This window comes from Zingiber officinale, chromosome 11B (assembly GCF_018446385.1).
Source record: "Zingiber officinale cultivar Zhangliang chromosome 11B, Zo_v1.1, whole genome shotgun sequence".
In the NCBI taxonomy this organism is placed as follows: domain Eukaryota; kingdom Viridiplantae; phylum Streptophyta; class Magnoliopsida; order Zingiberales; family Zingiberaceae; genus Zingiber; species Zingiber officinale.
In genome coordinates, this window is record NC_056007.1 from 71,453,746 (window position 1) to 71,472,860 (window position 19,115).

General features: G+C 38.3%; 1 non-coding gene across 1 annotated transcript; it reads left to right on the plus strand.

Moving 5' to 3' along the window:
- The first annotated feature begins 7,283 nt into the window (after nucleotides 1-7,283).
- LOC122035488 lies at nucleotides 7,284-7,389 on the plus strand. Its single transcript, XR_006127037.1, has one exon. It is a non-coding gene; the product is annotated as a small nucleolar RNA R71 (small nucleolar RNA).
- Nucleotides 7,390-19,115: the final 11,726 nt, after the last annotated feature.

Sequence of the window (19,115 nt, forward strand, 5' to 3'; positions counted from 1 at the left end):
TTCTTAGATAGATGCTTGTGAGATCAGTTTCAGGTGTTGAAACAAAAAGTTGTTAACTGCACCGTCTTAGTTGTGTTTTCTGGTGTAGACAGATTTGTACTCTACACAGGTGTGGCATACCTGGGGTTTGGTGCAGTTCCGATGTAGCATGAGTGGAGCAGTCTCATGCCAGTATACTGAATTATCTTGTGATAGGAATGAGATTCTTTGATTTTCATGGGAGAGTATGTGTTTCCAAGTCACTTCTTATCCGGGAGGAGTTACTGCATGAAACACATTGATCTGGATTTGTGATACATCCGGGTGACGCCTGATATATAGAGACTTGAAGCGTTCCTGTTGGATGGAATGACATGAAGAAAGACATCACGGATTTTGTAGCTTGATGTCTAGCATGTTAGCAAGTGAATGTTGAACATCGGAGATTAGTAGGATTGTCTCCGTTGATTTGGGTACTAGTGTAGAATTGGGAGCATGTTATGATGGATTTTGTTGTGGGATTATCCAGGACTTGGAGAGGATATTTTGGTTTGGGTAATCATTGTTGGGCGATGACTTGCTCCCTAGCTATCGATTTGTAGGACGGATTCTTTAGATTGAGTAGCAGGATTATACTGTAGAGAGATTACCGGACCTTATGGTATATCTCTGAGTGTTGTATTGGATGGAGATCAGCGATTCCACATCATGGTTTTGATTGCGGTTACAGCAGATTTTGGATTAGGAGCTTTACTTTAGTATAGATTTTCACCCTCAAACTGATGGATAGTTTGAGTGCCCTATACTGATGTTGGATGATCCGTGGGTAGTGGATTTTGATTTTCAGAGGTAGTTGATTTTTCCATAGTTGGGTAGATTGTAGAGTGGGTGTAGTGGAAGTAGGGTGAGCTCATAACCCACAGAGTCATTCTTTACGGTTGGAGATTTGTTCATCATACTTGGATAGAGTGGTGTGTGTGTATGTTGCTTGGATGTTACCCTTGGATGAAGATCCCTAAATTGACCAGTAAATTTGGGGACCAAATTTTTATTAGTGGGGGAGAATATAAGATATCGCCAAATTAAATAATAAATATTATTGGACGAAAAATCTTATTGGATTTTTCTAGAATTTTTAGAAATTTTCTGGGAATTTTTCGAAGTTTGTACGGATGGTTTTGAGGGGATCGATCGGCGGGCGCGGATAAAGCCTGTTTGGGATACCCGTTTAAGTGAGAAAATATTTTCAATTATAAATTCAATTTATTTTATTCTTTTTTCCCCAAATCGCCGTTTCCTCCTCTCCTCACCCGAACACACTTCCTTCTTCCCTCTCTCGATCTCCCCGACTCTTCTCGCTATCTCTCTCTCGCGGGCGACTCAACGCCAAGGCCGGAGGAGGCTCGCCACCTCTCCCTCTCCTACCCTCGCGCTGCTCATGGAGCGATCCGCCTCCTTTCTTGTTGGAATTGAACGGCGATGCCATCGGGAGGTGATCCAGAGAGGTAAGGCTTCGTTGGATCTGTGTTGATTCAAGGATTTTAGCTAGATTAGGGTTTTTCTTTCGAGGTTGACTCTTCTTGTGCTGGACTTTTCTCCTGATCAGGTTGGTTCTCCTCTTCTTGTGGCTAATTGGGGGATTCGATTGATGATGATGAGGTGTTCTTGAGTTTTCGGGCAGAAGCTAGTAGGATTGTTGCTGGATTAGTGAGCTTCTTGCTTGATTTCTCTACTTGATCCGATTGATTCCAGTGAGGTGCTGGAACTGTGATCGTGAGGTGAATCCATCAGTGAGGATCTGTTGAAGGTGATCTTGGTTCCAGTGGTGTTTCCTTGCCGGCAACACTCCAACCAGCAACCTGATCGGCTGTGAATCGAGGTAAAGTGTAGGGTAATGGTTGTGGATGAATTATTGGGTTTAATCTTAATTGAGAATGTATTGATTGTGGATTTAGTATTGGATTTATGCTAGGTGTTGATTTTGAGCATCTGTTTGTGCTGGACCAGCTGTAAATGGGTGGAGAAGCTCTATTTTTCTCCACATCAAACTTTGGATTTCTTCATCAAAGGGTGTGAATTTGTTATGGATCAAGGTGAGCTAAGTATGGAGTTTTGGTTGCATTTATGTGATAGATGGATGAATAAAGATTTAAATCATATTATGTTAGGGATAATGAGATGTTTTGGATAATTGAATTTGATTAGTGTATATTGATTTTAGAAGAGGATCATGATTAAATTGATTTACTCATGAGTAGGATTGAAGTGGAGGAAATTGTGGATTTAGTTAAACCTAATTGGATTAAGAAATTAGGTTAATTATTTCGATTAGGATTTTCCCTAATTAGATTGGGGAGTTTATTTAGCTATTTGCTAGCTATGTAATTAGCTAAATATACTATGTGATCGCAGGACTTGGATTCGGGATGAGTGTCTCAGCGTGGGATTTCAGGACGTGATCTACGTATCAAGGCGGGTATTTCTTCCTTGGCCTCTATGTAGATTTTCTTGTACTTAGTGCATGGTTATTATTGGATGAATTAGGCTGCTTTATCTTATATCATGATCGGTTGCTGTTTTTCCTGCATGATACTTATGCTTGACCCTTGTGATGATCTATTTAATTCTAATACAGTCTCCACTCTTGATATCTACTCTGTTGTGATTACACGTGTAGAGTATGTCTTGTAGGGATTGTTGGGTTGTTGGTATTACCATGCTGATTGGGTATATGATGTGGACTGTACATAGGTGGGTATGTGTTATAGGAGTCATCTCGTTGACCGTGCATTTACATGTGGTGTGTACATACGTATTTGTCATGTACTTTTAGAGGAGTTGTGTTGATTGTATGTTTGGGGTATATACACCTGTCTGTTGTGTTTTTACTGGAGGATACATGTTGATTGTACTTATATTTTGTGTACATGTGTCTGGTGGGATTATTGGAGATTTTTGGTTGATTATACATGTGTAGTGTGTACATATGTTTGGTGGGATACGTGGAGGTATCATGACGATTATACTCTTGTTGGAGGTATTTATGAGGTTTGGGGTTGTTGCATGGATGATGATTATATATATATATATCATGTTCATCATTCATTGCATTTGATGACCATTATCTCCCTTGTGGTTGAGAGAGTCATCAGTTGGTTTGGGAATAGCACCGCACACTCGGCCACTCATGGGTAGTGGTAGCTGGAGCAGTTGCTGATAGTCCTGTCGTGCCACCCGGTCATGAGGTTTTGTGAGATCCGGCGTTGTGAGCAGTCAGGGACCCTAATGCTATGTAGCTAGATAGCTACTAGCGGACTGTCCGCCTCGACCACTATATAGTGAGCTGGAGGGTAGTACAGTCGTCACAAACCCAAGCCTCTCGGCCATACAGGGGTCGTGGTATCTGGAGAGGTGGCGGGGGTGACCATGGAGCATGCATGCACTTTTGCATATGATGCGCGGTGCATCTGGGGGGATATATCTGCATACATGCCTAGTAGATACTAGTTGCATGTGATTGTGATTTGTTGCATTTGATTGAGATATGGTTGTTGCATTTGGTTGTCATACTGCATACATGTCATTTATTTTACATGTATATGTAGTCGTACTTATATTGCACAGGTGTCATGGGTATATCTGTTGCAGATCCGGTGAGTTTACTGATCATTGTACCATGTGCCGATTCCAGATTGGGTATGTATCTGTCATTATGTTAGTTGTGGTTTGTACAGTTTATATGCCAGGTTATTATGTCAGATATGTTTAGGTGCATTGATTATGATAGTATGATCATGTTCTTTATTCCCTACTGAGATTGTATACTTGTGATCTCCATGTCTGTTTATGGACCATGCACTATCTTGTCTATTACCCGTTGAGTTACCTATACTCACCACCGCATGTATACATTTATGTTTTCAGGTAGCTTGTAGATGGTTGGTGTCGCTCGGAGTATCCTGTCTGCCGGGTCCTACGTCACATCCGAAGACCGTGTTTGTTTTCTTTTGTATATCTTTTTATTATTTTTGGCATTGTATTTATGTGTAGCCATGTGACTATTTTGTGGGTTTGGTGTTGTATTTATGTTTAAGCCGTGCCGACAAGCATTGTATTTATTTGGTTTGTGTGGGCTTTCCTTCGTTTTTCCGCTGTGTTTTAGTACAGCCGTGTGGGCTGTTTTATATATAACTGCGTGTTTGTGATTGTTTCATTCCAGCCGAGTGGACTGTTATTATAACTGCGTGGTTGTGTATATAAATGTTCCAGCTGCATGTGACTGATGTATTTTGTTTGTAGTGATGCTTCATATTGTCACCGGTACAGGGGAGATGCTGTCGGATTTTTGTCTGACAGGGACTCCTTTGGGGGCGTGACAATATCACACCCCCAGACTTAAACCTTTGCTTGCCCTCAAGCAAAATGCTACAATCTAAATTCATATGTTCTACAACACACTTATATCCCTAATGCATTTTCCTATCTCTATCAAAAAGTTTCACTAACAAGCATGATGATGGAAACAAGTTAAGAATGACTTAAGCATAAATATCTTGTGCACAGTGCAATAAGTAACTCAAAACCCTTCAAGTTTCAATCTTTGTCCTAGTCAAGTCGTCATCAAATTTGAGTTCCTAATATTTTCGGTGATAGACACGTAACCGGTGATAGGCACTTACATGCCACACACTTGGTTCATATTTCCCAATCAACCCAAGGTCTTAAAGGCGTGCTCAATCTCAAGAGAAGCTAAGCAGTCATTTCCCCAGTAACCTAACTCTGTCTCAAAGGGGTGACTTGCTAGATTCCACTCATGACAATTATTTTTTATATCCCTTATTCACTTTTTTTCTTCTTTTTCACACTTTTTTTTCATAAGTATTTGCATTGTGCAAATCTTATTCACAAATGTACTTTTAGCACAGATGTTGGGATATTTTGATTTTTCCAAATGAGCTTATATGATTTGAGCCTCATCCAGTAACCAAAATGAAGTTTGAGAAATCACCATGGAAACCAAGTACTAAACAAATAAAATGAATCATAACTATTTCAATGATATCAATAATCCAAGCTCAAGTATAGTGAAGTGAAGGTAAAATCCTTAAGGTTAAGCCAAAACTAAAATTCATTTCCATATGACACTTAGCTTATTTCATGCTACCCAAGATAGAGAAAAGAGGTACATTAAGCATACTACTAGCATCATTTAAAACATCATGAATCTAGATAATGAACGTGCTAACATTTTTACTAAAAGATAAGAAAACATATAAGTGAAGTTTGATGTTCTCAAGATGCATGCCACGAAAAATCAAAACAAAATGCAAGACATAAGCAAAAAACAAAAACTAACAAAGCAAATCAAATGCATCTAACGCATCCCTTCAGACTTAAACTTTTCATTGTCCCAATGAAAACTAGAAATGATATATGGAGGTGATTTATGATGTTTAGAGAAGTTACCAAGTGATGAGCTCCAAATGGTTGACATTCATGTTTTTAAAGATACTCCTCTATCCAATGCTCACATTCCTCTACAACTTTGAAATCTACAAAAATAAGATAGACAAGAAAAATTAAATAGAAGATACAAGTTTATTATAAGGAAAGAAATGAAACTAAAAAGAAACTAGAAAATGAAAACAAGATTGAACTTGGGTTGCTTTCCAAGAAGCACTTGTTTAAGGTCATTAGCTTGACCACCTCATTAGATTCATCTAAATCTTGTTCTTGGAGGGATAATATTATTTATCACCCTCCTACCAAGGGTTCTTAGTTTGGTGGAAACTTTCAACATTTGCATTAAAAAGTGAAGTAACACTCTCTCCATCTTCGTCTTCTTTAAAGTTCTTTCGGGTGGTTGAAGACGGTTCAGATTGAGCTTCCAATCATTAGCCCAAGTGAAATCTGCACATGTAAAGAAAGTACAAATCTCCCACAAGCATATTAGATAAGATAGAGCCATAACCATATTAAGATAAACTGAATAAGAAATAAAAACTGAATCATATCCAACAAAGTCAATAATAGGTACCTCTATAAAATTTCCTAAAAGATCACAAGAAGTACTAACCTTACTTTGGTGAGAGATACTTGAAATTTCTAAACATGTAGAAATGAATTCCTCTGAATCAAATGATGGTTCTGGCTCTGGCTCAGGCGTTGGTGATATCAAAGATGGTGATTCTTGAGACTCAACCATATCTACATGAGTCCCTACACATTGTTCCACAACATGATCAATTCTTACAACCTCTAAGGGTTGTATGAACAAAGGTGGTGATCCTTGAGATGCTGCTTCCAAAACACAACTCCCTACACATTCTTCCATATCATCATCATCAACACAAACATCAAAAAATAAATCAACATCTATGTCCTCAATAGGAGAATCAATAACAAGAGGATCAATAACTTCACTTGTAGTTTTAAGTTGATCTACCACATCACATTTATCATCTGAAAGTTCAATGTCACTATAACACCCTATGAATTTTGGAGGTAGATCTGAAAACTTATTTACCACTGCATTATCAATAAAATCCTCATATTAAGAGTTTTCATCTTTATATACATTCAAAAATCTGCACTCAACCATATTAGTGTCACAGGATTTGCCGAAGTCTTTATTTTCATTGACCCACACTAACCTTTGTGGAAAAGGAACCCTTAGTGAAGGTCCTGGGAAAGATTGAACTTTCTTTTTCCAAAATTCCCTTTGAGCTTTTGGAGGAGGACCAACTTGCTTATCTAGTGTTGGTGTGATCAATTGTTGAGGGAAAGGTACTTGTGACCTTTGGGAACTTCCTGGAGAAATGGAACTGAGTTCTTGTGATCTTCTATTATTCTTCTCCTCAATTTTAAACATGTCCTTCTTCAGAAGTTCTTCATGATTTTTTCCAATTCTCAACCCAACATCATCACACTTTTCACGAGATCTTGTCTGTGAAGAAGGGGGATCTTCTTTAAACCATTTTAAAATAATAATTTCAATCTTTGCCCCCAAATGTTTGAATTTCCCGTTCTATGACTTGTGATTTTCAAAACTCATAGATGGTTGAGTTACAATTTGCTTGACAAGCTCTATAGCATTTATGGCTTGTACTTCTTGAATGTTTGAGGGAGATTTCATCCAACCTATGTTCGACCATTCATGGAGGTTCAATGTCACTTGATCAATTAACATATATGCTTCATCTACACTTTTGTCCATAAAAGAATCTCCAGCTGATGAATCCAATAAACTCTTGTATGAGAAAGAAATTTCCCCATAGAATATGTGCAAAATCAACCATTTTTCAAAACCATGATGAGGGCATTGTCTTTGAAGACTCTTAAATCTATCCCATGCTTCAAATAATGATTCTCCATATGCTTGAGAAAAATTTGTTATGCAATTCCTCATATACACTGTTCTGCTTGGAGGGAAAAAATGATTCAAAAATTGATTCTCCAATTATTCCCAACTTGTGATGATTTGAGGACGGAGAGAATATAACCAAGTCCTTGCTTCATCCTTGATACTAAAAGGAAATGCCATCAATCGAACTGCATCTGCTGACACTCCTTCACATTTCACCGTATCACAAATCTCTAAAAATGATTCTAGACGCAGATAAGGACTTTTTGATACTTCTCCTCCAAATTTATGACCGTGTATCTTGAAAATTAACTCTAGGTCTAGTTGGAAACTTTCTGCTTCAATTTGAAGTTGCACAATGGGAGATAAAAATCTTGCAGAAAAAGGTGTAGAAAAATTTCTCATGGGCCTGCTTGACATGTTAGTGCTCATGGATATTCAAGAATAAAAAACAAGAAATAAAATGCAATATGAAAAGCAAGAAAGAAAATGCAGAATTTAAATTGCAAGAAAGAAAGTGCATAATGAAAACAAGAAAGAAAAGACAAAAGGAACAAGAAAAATATCTAGAATAATTCATATGCCAAGAACAAGATTTCAAGATATGTTTACAAAAGAAAAGAAGAAAGAAACTAAATCAAAAGAGAGAAAAGTTAGACTAGAATGTTAGAAATTAAAAATGCAGAATTAGAATTGTAACAAAAAGGAATTGACAAGAAGTAGAAAGATATACAAGAAAAATAGAATTCTAAAGATTAGTTACAATTATGCTAATGAAAAGAAAAGTTATGTTTAGTCTAACTCAATTGATAATCTCTAATGTTATAGCGCAGTCCCCGGCAACGACGCCAAAAATATGTTGACGTTCCGCAAGTGTACGGAAATATCGTAAGTAATAATAAAACATATCGTATCCACAGGGACAGATATAAGCACTAAAGATATCTCAACGCAAATTAGCTAAGCAAAAAATCAATAGATTGACAAAAGCAAAGTACAACTATGCAAAGTAAAACATAGAAACTAAAGAATAAGAAACAAGAATAAGGGCTATGATAAAGGTATGTTCTAGGAGTTTCGGTTTCTTTGTAAGATCATTCAATGTAAATGATCTACCAAATCTTATTCCTCGATTGCCCATCATTTGTAGGAGGTTGCGGGTTCCCTCTTGCAACAGACAACCAGCCTAGGACTGAAATTATACATAAATGTGATCAATTAGGGATGAATCTATGTTGTCCTTACACGGGCTTGCCTGTCATGTGCGTCCCTCGGATAATCAACATAAGAATTTATCTCTCCTCAACCGCATCAAGATATAAGATATGAACACATACAATCTATCCTACCCCCTTGAATAACCCTATTTCACCCTCAAGATCATCTCTCAAACGTCCGTACACGGGCTTGTTCCTGTCATGAACGCCCCTCGAAAAATCGAATGGGAAATAATCTCTACAAGATCCACAAGGTATTCAAACATTCAATCAAGAATGGGCATTAGATACAAATCATAACATTCCACACAAGATCAAAGAGATACAAAGCAGGACAAAATCATTGAAATAGGAAATTGACAAATCCACAAGAGTTTTACATCAAATCTTCATTACAAATACTCCCTCCATCCTAGAACAAGAGATCTAATCTATAGAACGAGGAAAGAAATCCGAAAACAAGAAGATTACAAGCATCTTGATCCCAAATCCAAGAAAAGAAAGGGAAGAAAAGCTTATCTACAATGAAGAACGGTCTTCGGATCCAATCCTCGATTCCAGAGTCGATACGTTGAAGAATCTGCCCTTGAATCGCCGGAAAATCCTCCAAGAAGGTGGAGGAACGCCCCTAATCTCGTTCTCCCCCAAAAGGGAGAAGATCCCCTTTCAAATCATGAAGAGAGCTTTATATAGAAGAGGGGTTTGGGCGCCACACTGCCCCGAGACACGGCTGTGTGAAGCTCACACGACCTGCCCTACTCCCCTCTCTGCCAGGGTGACACGGCCGTGTGATGCTCACACGGTCGTGGCATGCGCTGCCATTGCCCCCTTGCACGCCCGTGTAGATCTACACGGTCTACCCTCCCTCCTATTCTGGTACTCCTACACGACCGTGTGGTGCACACGGCCAGGGCATTCTTAGCTTCTGGAAATGTTGCACGACCGTGTAGATATACACGACTGAGCACTGCTTCAATTCTGGAGAGCTTGCAAGGCCGTGTGGTGTACACGGCCTGACTCTTGTTGGCTTTAAAACTGGGCATGACTGTGTGAAGCTCACACAGCCATGACCACTCCCTTTCCTGCTGCAGCCACACGGGTGGTGAACCTCACACGGCCAGGGCAACCCCCCATGACAGGGTCGTGTGACACACAAGGATGGTGCCTTCCTCTTTTTGATTGCTTGCCTCGGACATCATTTCTTCTCCAAAATCGACTCCTGTGTACAAAAAATGCACAAAAGAAGATCTCCGAACAAAAAGAGTAAATATGAAAGTACAAAAAAGCATAGATAAAACATGTGCAAAGTATGTGAATGTACGTCAAAACATGCTAAACAAGAGTATACAATCTACACACATCATTGTCCGGGCACTTGGATCCCCTCACGGGTGCTTGGACTGTACTGACGTGGTGAGCTCTCTTCAAAACTTCATCTGTGAAGTTTATCCACCTCGGGCGCTTGGACCCCCTCCGGGCGCTAAACCATTGACACGGGCTCAGCCAGTTGATGTGCTCCAACTCAGCTTCAGATGACTTTTTTTAGTTTAGGTGCCTGGACTAGCTTCGGGCTCTTAGACTGCCTTGGTGCCTGGCTAGGCACATGCCCTGTGAAGCTGGTCCAGGCGCTTAGACCAACTCTGGGCATCAGAGTTTGGGCGCTCGGATCCCTTCTAGGGGCTTGGACAACCCTTTTGGAGAAGAAAGAACCTCAGTTGTGCTAGCAACCCCTCAAGGAAGTTTCGACCAAGAAGAAGAAGAGGAGGAGGAGGAGGAAGAAGATGATAAGTCTCATGTATAAATTACAATGCAAAAAATCCTTTTATATTCATCTAATGAATACCAAAGGTTTTTACCCTTTGGTATTCCTCTTATTAAAGCATGATTAATCTAAATTAATCATTATTATCTTTTGATCTTCCTGTTGGTTGCTACTCGGAAAACCTAATGGTTCCACTGTACAAAAATTTTGTACAAAGGTTTGAACCTTTTCCTAGCTACCATGTGCTCTTTTAAATTAAACTTGGATCGCCTACGGAACTTAACACGTTTGATCCAAAATTTAATCTATTTTTTCTTTTAGGTTTAGACTTGGATCTCCTGCGGAACTTAACACGTTCGATCTAAATCACCTAGGTTATTAATTCCATTAAATATTAATTTCTAAAATTGGCTTCCAGGACTGCATGACGAGGCACACGACCTTCTTGGATATGGGAACAACCACCACCGCCTAGACAAAGTCTTTTAAGGAAAGCTAATATTTAATTTCCTTAAATAACTTTAGGTCAACCGAAAAGAACAATCAAATCACAAGGAAAAGAAAAACAAAGAACACAACATCGAAAATAAATTCGAAATACTAGAATCGCATGCCTCTTGTATTTGGTATTTTTTTACATGAAGATAAAACTAGTATGATGCGGAAATAAAATACTAGTATACCTTTTCTTTTGCAAGCAAAAACCTCTAGGTCTTCTACCGTATTCCTCTTCTAACCTCGGACGTTGTGTGGGCAACGATCTTCCAAGATGATAAACCACCAAAGCACCTTCTTCTCCTTTCTTCAAGTTTCGGCTAAGCACAATGCTTCCAAAAGATGAAGATCTTTTTCCACCAACCAAGCTCCAAGGGATGCAAGCTTTCTCTCCTTCTTCTCCAAGCTAAGATCCGGCCACCACTTGATCTCCTAGAGGAAGAGGAGGTTTGGCCACAACAAGGAGAAGAGAGATCTTGAAGGGGCCGGCCACACCAAGGAAGAAAAGAAGGAGAAGAATAATAAAAGTTGTGTGTCATGAAGGCACCCCAACCTCCTCTTTTATAATCCTTAGCTTTGGCAAATAAGGAAATTTAATTACAATAAAATTTCCTTAACTTTCCTTGACATGAATTAATTAAGAAAAATTAAACAAAATTTCGTATTCCTTAATGTCATGGCCGGCCACATCATTAAGAGCAAACAAGGCTATTTTAATCAACAATTAAAATTCCTTATTTGTCTTTGGAAATTTTTAAAAAATAAAATTTCCCTTTAAAATCCCTTCATGGTTGATAAAAAGAAATTTCTATAATTTTAATTTTTCAACATGTGAATAATTTACAAAGAAGAAAAATAAAATATCTTTCCAATCTACAAATAAGGAAAGAGATCTAATCTCTTTCTTTGATCTTTTGTAGATCCTTTTAAAAGAGATATTTTAATTTTTAATCTCTCCAATAAATTATATCTTTCACATAAGAAAAATTTAAAATTAAATTTTTTTTTAATTTAATGGGGGCCGACCACCTAAGCTTGGGTTCAAGCTAGGGCCGGCCACCCATGAACCAAGGCTTGGCCAACCCTAGTTTGATCCTCAAGCTAGCTTGGCCGGCCCCTACATCATGGGTATGAAGGTGGGTATAGGTGGGTATAGTAATCTATAAATAAGAGGCTACGATAGGGACCAAGAGGAGGAATTGATTTTGGTCTCCCGATAAAATTAAGCATCCCGTGTTCGCCCCGAACACACAACTTAATTTTATAAATAATAATTCATTCCACTAGAGAACTATTATTGAACTACCGCACCAATCCCAAATTACATTTTTGAGCTCCTTCTTATTATGAGTGTGTTAGTCTCCCTGTGTTTAAGATGTCGAATGTCCACTAATTAAGTAAGTTACTGATAACTTATTTAATTAATATCTTAGTGTAAGAATAGTACCACTCAACCTTATCATCATATCAGACTAAGTCCACCTGCAGGGTTTAACATAACAATCCTTATGAGCTCATCTTGAGGACATTATCAACCTAGATCACTAGGACACAGTTTCCTTTTATAATCAACAACACACACTATAAGTGATATCATTTCCCAACTTATCGGGCTTATTGATTTATCGAACTAAATCTCACCCATTGATAAACTAAAGAAATAAATATAAAATATACGTGCTTGTTATTATATTATGATTAAGAGCACACACTTCCACAATAACTGAGGTCTTTGTTCCTTTATAAAGTCAGTATAAAAGAAATGACCTCTAATGGTCCTACTCAATACACTCTAAGTGTACTAGTGTAATTATAAAGTTAACATAAACTAATTCCTAATTACACTACGACCTTCCAATGGTTTGTTCCCTTCCATTTTGGTCGTGAGCTACTGTTTATAATTTATAAGGTACTGATAACATCATCTTCTGTATGTGACACCACATACTATGTTATCTACAATATAAATTAATTGAACAACTACAAATAAATATAGACAATTTGACCAAATGTGATTCTTTATTCAAAATAAATGTTTACAAAAGCCTAGGCTTTCAGTATACACTCTAACAATCTCCCACTTATACTAATGACTAAGCTGCTATATCTTCTGCCATACATCTGATTCCCATTCCCTTCACATGCCGATCGAAAGCTTTTGCCGGAAGGGCCTTAGTGAAAGGATTTGCCAGGTTATCTGCTGATACAATCTTGGCGATGACAACTTCTCCTCGCTTCACGATATCTTGTATCAGGTGGTACTTGCGCTCTATATATTTACTTGCCTTATGGGCTCATGGTTCCTTCGAGTTTGCAATTGCACCGCTATTATCACAATAAATTATGATGATTTTGGGCAAACCAGGAATCACATCTAAGTCCATTAGAAAGTTCCTAAGCTATATTGCTTCTTTAGCTGCCTCAGAGGCTGCTACATACTCAGCTTCCATGGTTGAGTCCGAAACGTATTTCTGCTTAACACTCCTCCACGCAATGACTCTACCTCCTAAAGTAAACACATAGCCTGATGTAGACTTACTGTTGTCCCTATCTGATTGGAAATCTGAATCCGTGTAACTCACAGGGAGCAAATCGTCTGCTTGGTAAACTAGCATATAATCTCTAGTCCTTCTCAGGTACTTTAATATATGCTTTACCGCAGTCCAATGTCCTTGTCCAGGGTTACTTTGATATCTTCTAACCATGCCCACGGCAAAATAGATATCAGGTCTCGTACATAGCATTGCATACATTAGGCTTCCTACAGCCGAAGCATAAGGAACTGCTTTCATGTCCTCTATCTCTTTTGATGTTTTCGGAGACATCTCTTTAGATAGAGCTACTCCATGCCTAAAAGGTAAGAAACCTTTCTTGGAATCTTGCATTCTAAAACGAGCAAGGATTGTATCTATATATGAAGCTTGGGACAGACACAACATTCTTTTCTTGCGATCCCTTATAACTTTGATCCCAAGAATGTGTGCACAATCTCCTAAGTCCTTCATATCAAATTGCTTGGACAACCATACCCTTACGTCCGATAATACCTTGACATTGTTGCCAATTAACAAAATATCATCTACGTATAGTACAAGAAATACCACCACATTTCCGTTACACTTCTTGTATACACAAGACTCATCTGGACACTGAATAAATCCATATGACTGGATTACTTTATTAAACGGATGTTCCAAGACCTTGAAGCTTGCTTCAGTCCATAAATGGACCGATTGAGCTTGCACACTAGATGCTCTTTGCCTTTTTCAATGAACCCTTCTGGTTGCTTCATATGGATGTTCTCTTCAAGACTTCCATTAAGGAAAGCTGTCTTGACATCCATTTGCCAAATCTCATAATCCATATGAGCAGCAATGGATAAGAGTATCCGGATAGACTTAAGCATGGCTACCGGTGAAAAGGTCTCCTCATAATCGATTCCCTCTTTCTGAGTGTACCCTTTCGCAACAAGCCTATCTTTGAAGGTTTCTACCTTCTCGTCTGTCCCTCTTTTCCTTTTGTAAATCCACTTGCATCCAACGGCTTTTACACCATCGGGTGGTTCTACAAGCTCTCAGACCTTATTAGAGTACATAGACTCTATTTCAGAATTCATTGCTTTTTGCCAAGATACTGCATCTATATCTTGGAGTGTTTCGTCATATGTACGGGGATCAGGTTCATGTTTACCCGGGATCAAGTCCGAAGACTCTCCCAAAAATATGAATCTCTCAGGTTCCCTCACCACTCTCCCACTACAACGAAGCACCGTCTGTGGTTGTGTATCATGTGTGACACGTGTTGCAGTCTCTTGTGGTACTTCATCTTGTACTGTTGGTACTAAAGTAGACGTGTCCTCTCTAAGTTCTTCTAGAACAACTTTGCTACTGGGCTTGTGATCCATTATATAGTCTTCTTCTAAAAACTGGGCATTGGTGCTAACAATGACCTTCTGGTCTTTAGGACTATAAAATAAACCACCTTTCGTTCCTCTGGGATAACCCAAATACGCGAACTTCTGTACGAGATTCTAACTTATCAGCATCTGGTTTCAGCACATGTGCTGGACTACCCCAAATCCGAATATGTCTTAGACTAGGTTTTCACCCATTCCACAATTCTGTGGGAGTAGAAGAAACTGATTTAGAAGGTACTAAGTTCAGAATGTACACTGCTGTTTCCAGAGCATATCCCCAAAATAAATTTGGTAATTCTGAATAACTCATCATCGATCTAACCATCTCCATAAGAGTCCTATTCCTTCGTTCTGCCACACCATTCTGTTGGGGTGTACCAGTTGGGATTGAATCCCGGCCTCTGATAAGTAATTCCTAAACTCTCCTAAGAGGTATTCGCCACTACGATCAGACCGTAGTGTCTTGATACTTTTACCTAGTCGTTTTTCCACATCAGCCTTGTATTCTTTGAACTTAGCAAAGCACTCGGACTTGCGGCGCATTAGGTAAATGTATCCGTATCTTGAATAATCATCTATAAAAGAGACAAAATATTCAAAATCACCTCTTGCCTGGACAGACATAGGACCACATAAATCAGAATGAACCAATTCTAACACTTCTTTGGCTCTATACCCCTTGGCCTTGAAAGGCCTCTTGGTCATTTTACCTTCCAAGCAAGATTCACAAGTTGAAAAATTTTCCAACTCTAATGAACCCAAGAGTCCATCGGCTATAAACCTCTGAATCCTACTTAAGTTAATATGACCAAGCCTTAGATGCCAAAGATATGCTTGGTTCATTTCCGAAGGTTCTTTTCTCTTATTTGAGTTAGAAGATGTGTTATTAATTTCCATATTATATTTTGTGGGAGAAATTGAATTTAAAGTATACAAATTGCCAACTAATGCACCAGTACAGATAATCACTTTATTTCTCTTAATAACTACATCGTTACTAAAGGAAACTGAATATCCATCCAAAAACAGTTTAGAAACTGAAATTAAATTCTTTCTAAAACTGGGTACATAAAGATAATTTCTTAAAACCAAATTTCTATTTCTATTAAAAGATAAGTAGACGTCTCCCACTGCAACAGCCGCCACCTTAGTAGCACTGCCCATGTAATCGAGTTTCCTGGAACCCCTGCAAGGAATTGCAGACATGATCAGTGGCTCCCGTATCTACACACCAGGTGCTGGTAGATAACACCGCTAAACATGTTTCTACAACTAGAGCATGAGATATACCTTTGTTGTTTTGATTCCTACGAGGACAGTCCGCCTTCCAATGCTTGCAGATGAAGCACTTGCCCTTCTTCTTCATTCACTCTGTACTCTGATATTTATTCACTTTCTTTGCTGAGCTAACTTGTTTTTTTTTTCTTTCCTTTCGGTTTAGAAGTAGAACCATTTTCAGATAGTGAATATGAGAATTATGAAGGAACAAACCTTCTCTGTTAGAAGTTTCGCCAATGAATATACCCTTTTATTCATATTGTAATTCAGGCGGAATTGCTCAAAACTTCTAGGTAGTGTTTGGAGGATCATATCGATCTGGGATTCCCCATCAATTTCTCCTCCAAGGATTTGTATTTCATTTAGATAAGCCATCATCTTTAGGATATGATCCCTCACGGGAGTACCCTCTTGCATGGTTGCTGTCATTATCTTTCTCATGGCTTCTTGTCTAGAAGCCCGATCCTGATGACCAAAGAGTTCCTTGAGATTGTTCATAATATCATAAGCTGTTGGTAAATCTTGATGCTGATGCTGCAATACATTTGACATTGAAGCCAAAATGTAACACCACGCCATCTCATCTGCTTTTATCCATTTCCTATGATATTCAATCTCCTCTTGGGTAGATTCACCAGTGGGTGCATCAGGGCAAGGCTCAGTCAGTACAAACTTATAGCTTTCAGCAGTAAGAACAATATCCAAGTTCCTTTTCCAATCTATGTAGTTAGGACCAGTAAGTCTATTCTCTTTTAGTATGATGGCCAGTGAGTTGAAAGTCATCCTAAGAATCAAAAATAACTTTTGGTCAGAACTCTAAATTTAGAATAATATTGATTCCTCAAATAATACTATTTTAAATTAACCAACACCTCAAAACACCGAGACTTTTGTATGCCACGATAGTGTGGACGTATACAAATTCAACTTTTGTAAAAGGAGGGTTTAACCCATTAATTTATTATCTTGTTAACCTAACTTTTTGACAAATAAAATTAATAGTTGGTTTCCTTTGGTCACACGAATAATAGCAGTGACTCCGATGGGGAAGATACTATTAGACGTGCCTAAGTGTATACCATTACTTGACACTAAGTCCATTAATAAGATTGTGCCCCTTCCGATGGGGAAGATCACACACTCTTAATTAACTTCCTATAGTCATCCAAAATGAAAGTTTGTTCTAGTGATCCACAAACAAGCTCATCCGATATGGAGGAAGGCACTCAGAGCCAATGCGCAAGCTTGTCTGCATCACTTACAAACCAGTAATGGAGACCGTGGAATTTATTTAAAATCCCTCTCTCACATAGTTATTTAAAAATGAGGAATTTTGACTATGCTAGCCTACTTAACATGCATACTAACAAGCATACACAGTCACAACATAAAAAGCAATAAATAGAAAAACAAATTTTCAACTATTATGGCTTTTATCTATTGCTGTCCTCCGTGTATCGCCAACCCTAGCTACTGCCATCTTTGGCCACCGCCACCGGGTCTAGATGTCGCATCCATCTTGCTCCTTGTTCCGCTGCATCTCTGGTCCTCAAAAGGTTCCACGCCTTGCAAGATTCGATCCGCGACATAAATAGAATTTTACATTTTTCGATCCTATATTCCTCGAAGGAATGTACATGTGAACTAGATCGAACATAAAATACCAATTTACATCCATTGATCCTATATTCCATAAAAGGAATGTACATATATCTAGATCAAAAATAAAATCCTAATAAAACTAAATACAGCTCCTGCTATATTTTATAATACAATCATGCACACACAATAAATGCCCTTGACATGTCCAAGGGTCCAATCACACATATAAAAACTATAAGCCATAATAGTTGGATTCTGCATCCATAAAGTTAGCACATCCTACTATTAACCTGCCTAAATTATGTATGCCATGTGCATAATTAAACTAATACCAAATACACAGAGACAAAACCCTAGCTCTGATACCAATTGTTGGTTGCTACTCGAAAAACCTAATGGTTCCACTGTACAAAAATTTTGTACAAAGGTTTGAACCTTTTCCTAGCTACCATGTGTTCTTTTAAATTAAACTTGGATCGCCTGCGGAACTTAACACGTTTGATCCAAAGTTTAATCTATTTGTTCTTTTAGGTTTAGACTTGGAATTACTGCGGAACTTAACACGTTCGATCTAAATCACCTAGGTTATTAATTCCATTAAATATTAATTTCTAAAATTGGCTTCCAGGACTGCATGACGAGGCACACAACCTTCTTGGATATGGGAACAACCACCACCGTCTAGACAAAGCCTTTTAAGGAAAACTAATATTTAATTTCCTTAAATAACTTTAGGTCAATCGAAAATAACAATCAAATCACAAGGAAAAGAAAAACAAAGAACACAACATTGAAAACAAATTCGAAATACTAGAATTGCATGCCTCTTGTATTTGGTATTTTTTTACATGAAGATAAAACTAGTATGATGCAGAAATAAAATACTAGTATACCTTTTCTTTTGCAAGCAAAAACCTCTAGGTCTTCTACCGTATTCCTCTTCTAACCTCGGACGTTGTGTGGGCAACGATCTTCCGAGATGAGAAACCACCAAAGCACCTTCTTCTCCTTTCTTCAAGTTTCGGCCAAGCACAATGCTTCTAAAAGATGAAGATCTTTTTCCACCAACCAAGCTCCAAGGGATGCAAACTTTCTCTCCTTCTTCTCCAAACTAAGATCCGGCCACCACTTGATCTCCTAGAGGAAGGGGAGGTTCGGCCACAACAAGGAGAAGAGAGATCGTGAAGGGGCCGGCCACACCAAGGAAGAAAATAGGGAGAAGAATAATAAAAGTTGTGTGTCATGAAGGCACCCCAACCTCCTCTTTTATAATCCTTAGCTTTGGCAAATAAGGAAATTTAATTATAATAAAATTTCCTTAACTTTCCTTGACATGAATTAATTAAGAAAAATTAAACAAAATTTTCCTATTCCTTCATGTCATGGCCGGCCACATCATTAAGAGCAAACAAGGCTATTTTAATCAACAATTAAAATTCCTTATTTGTCTTTGGAAATTTTTAAAAAATAAAATTTCCCTTTAAAATCCCTTCATGGTTGATA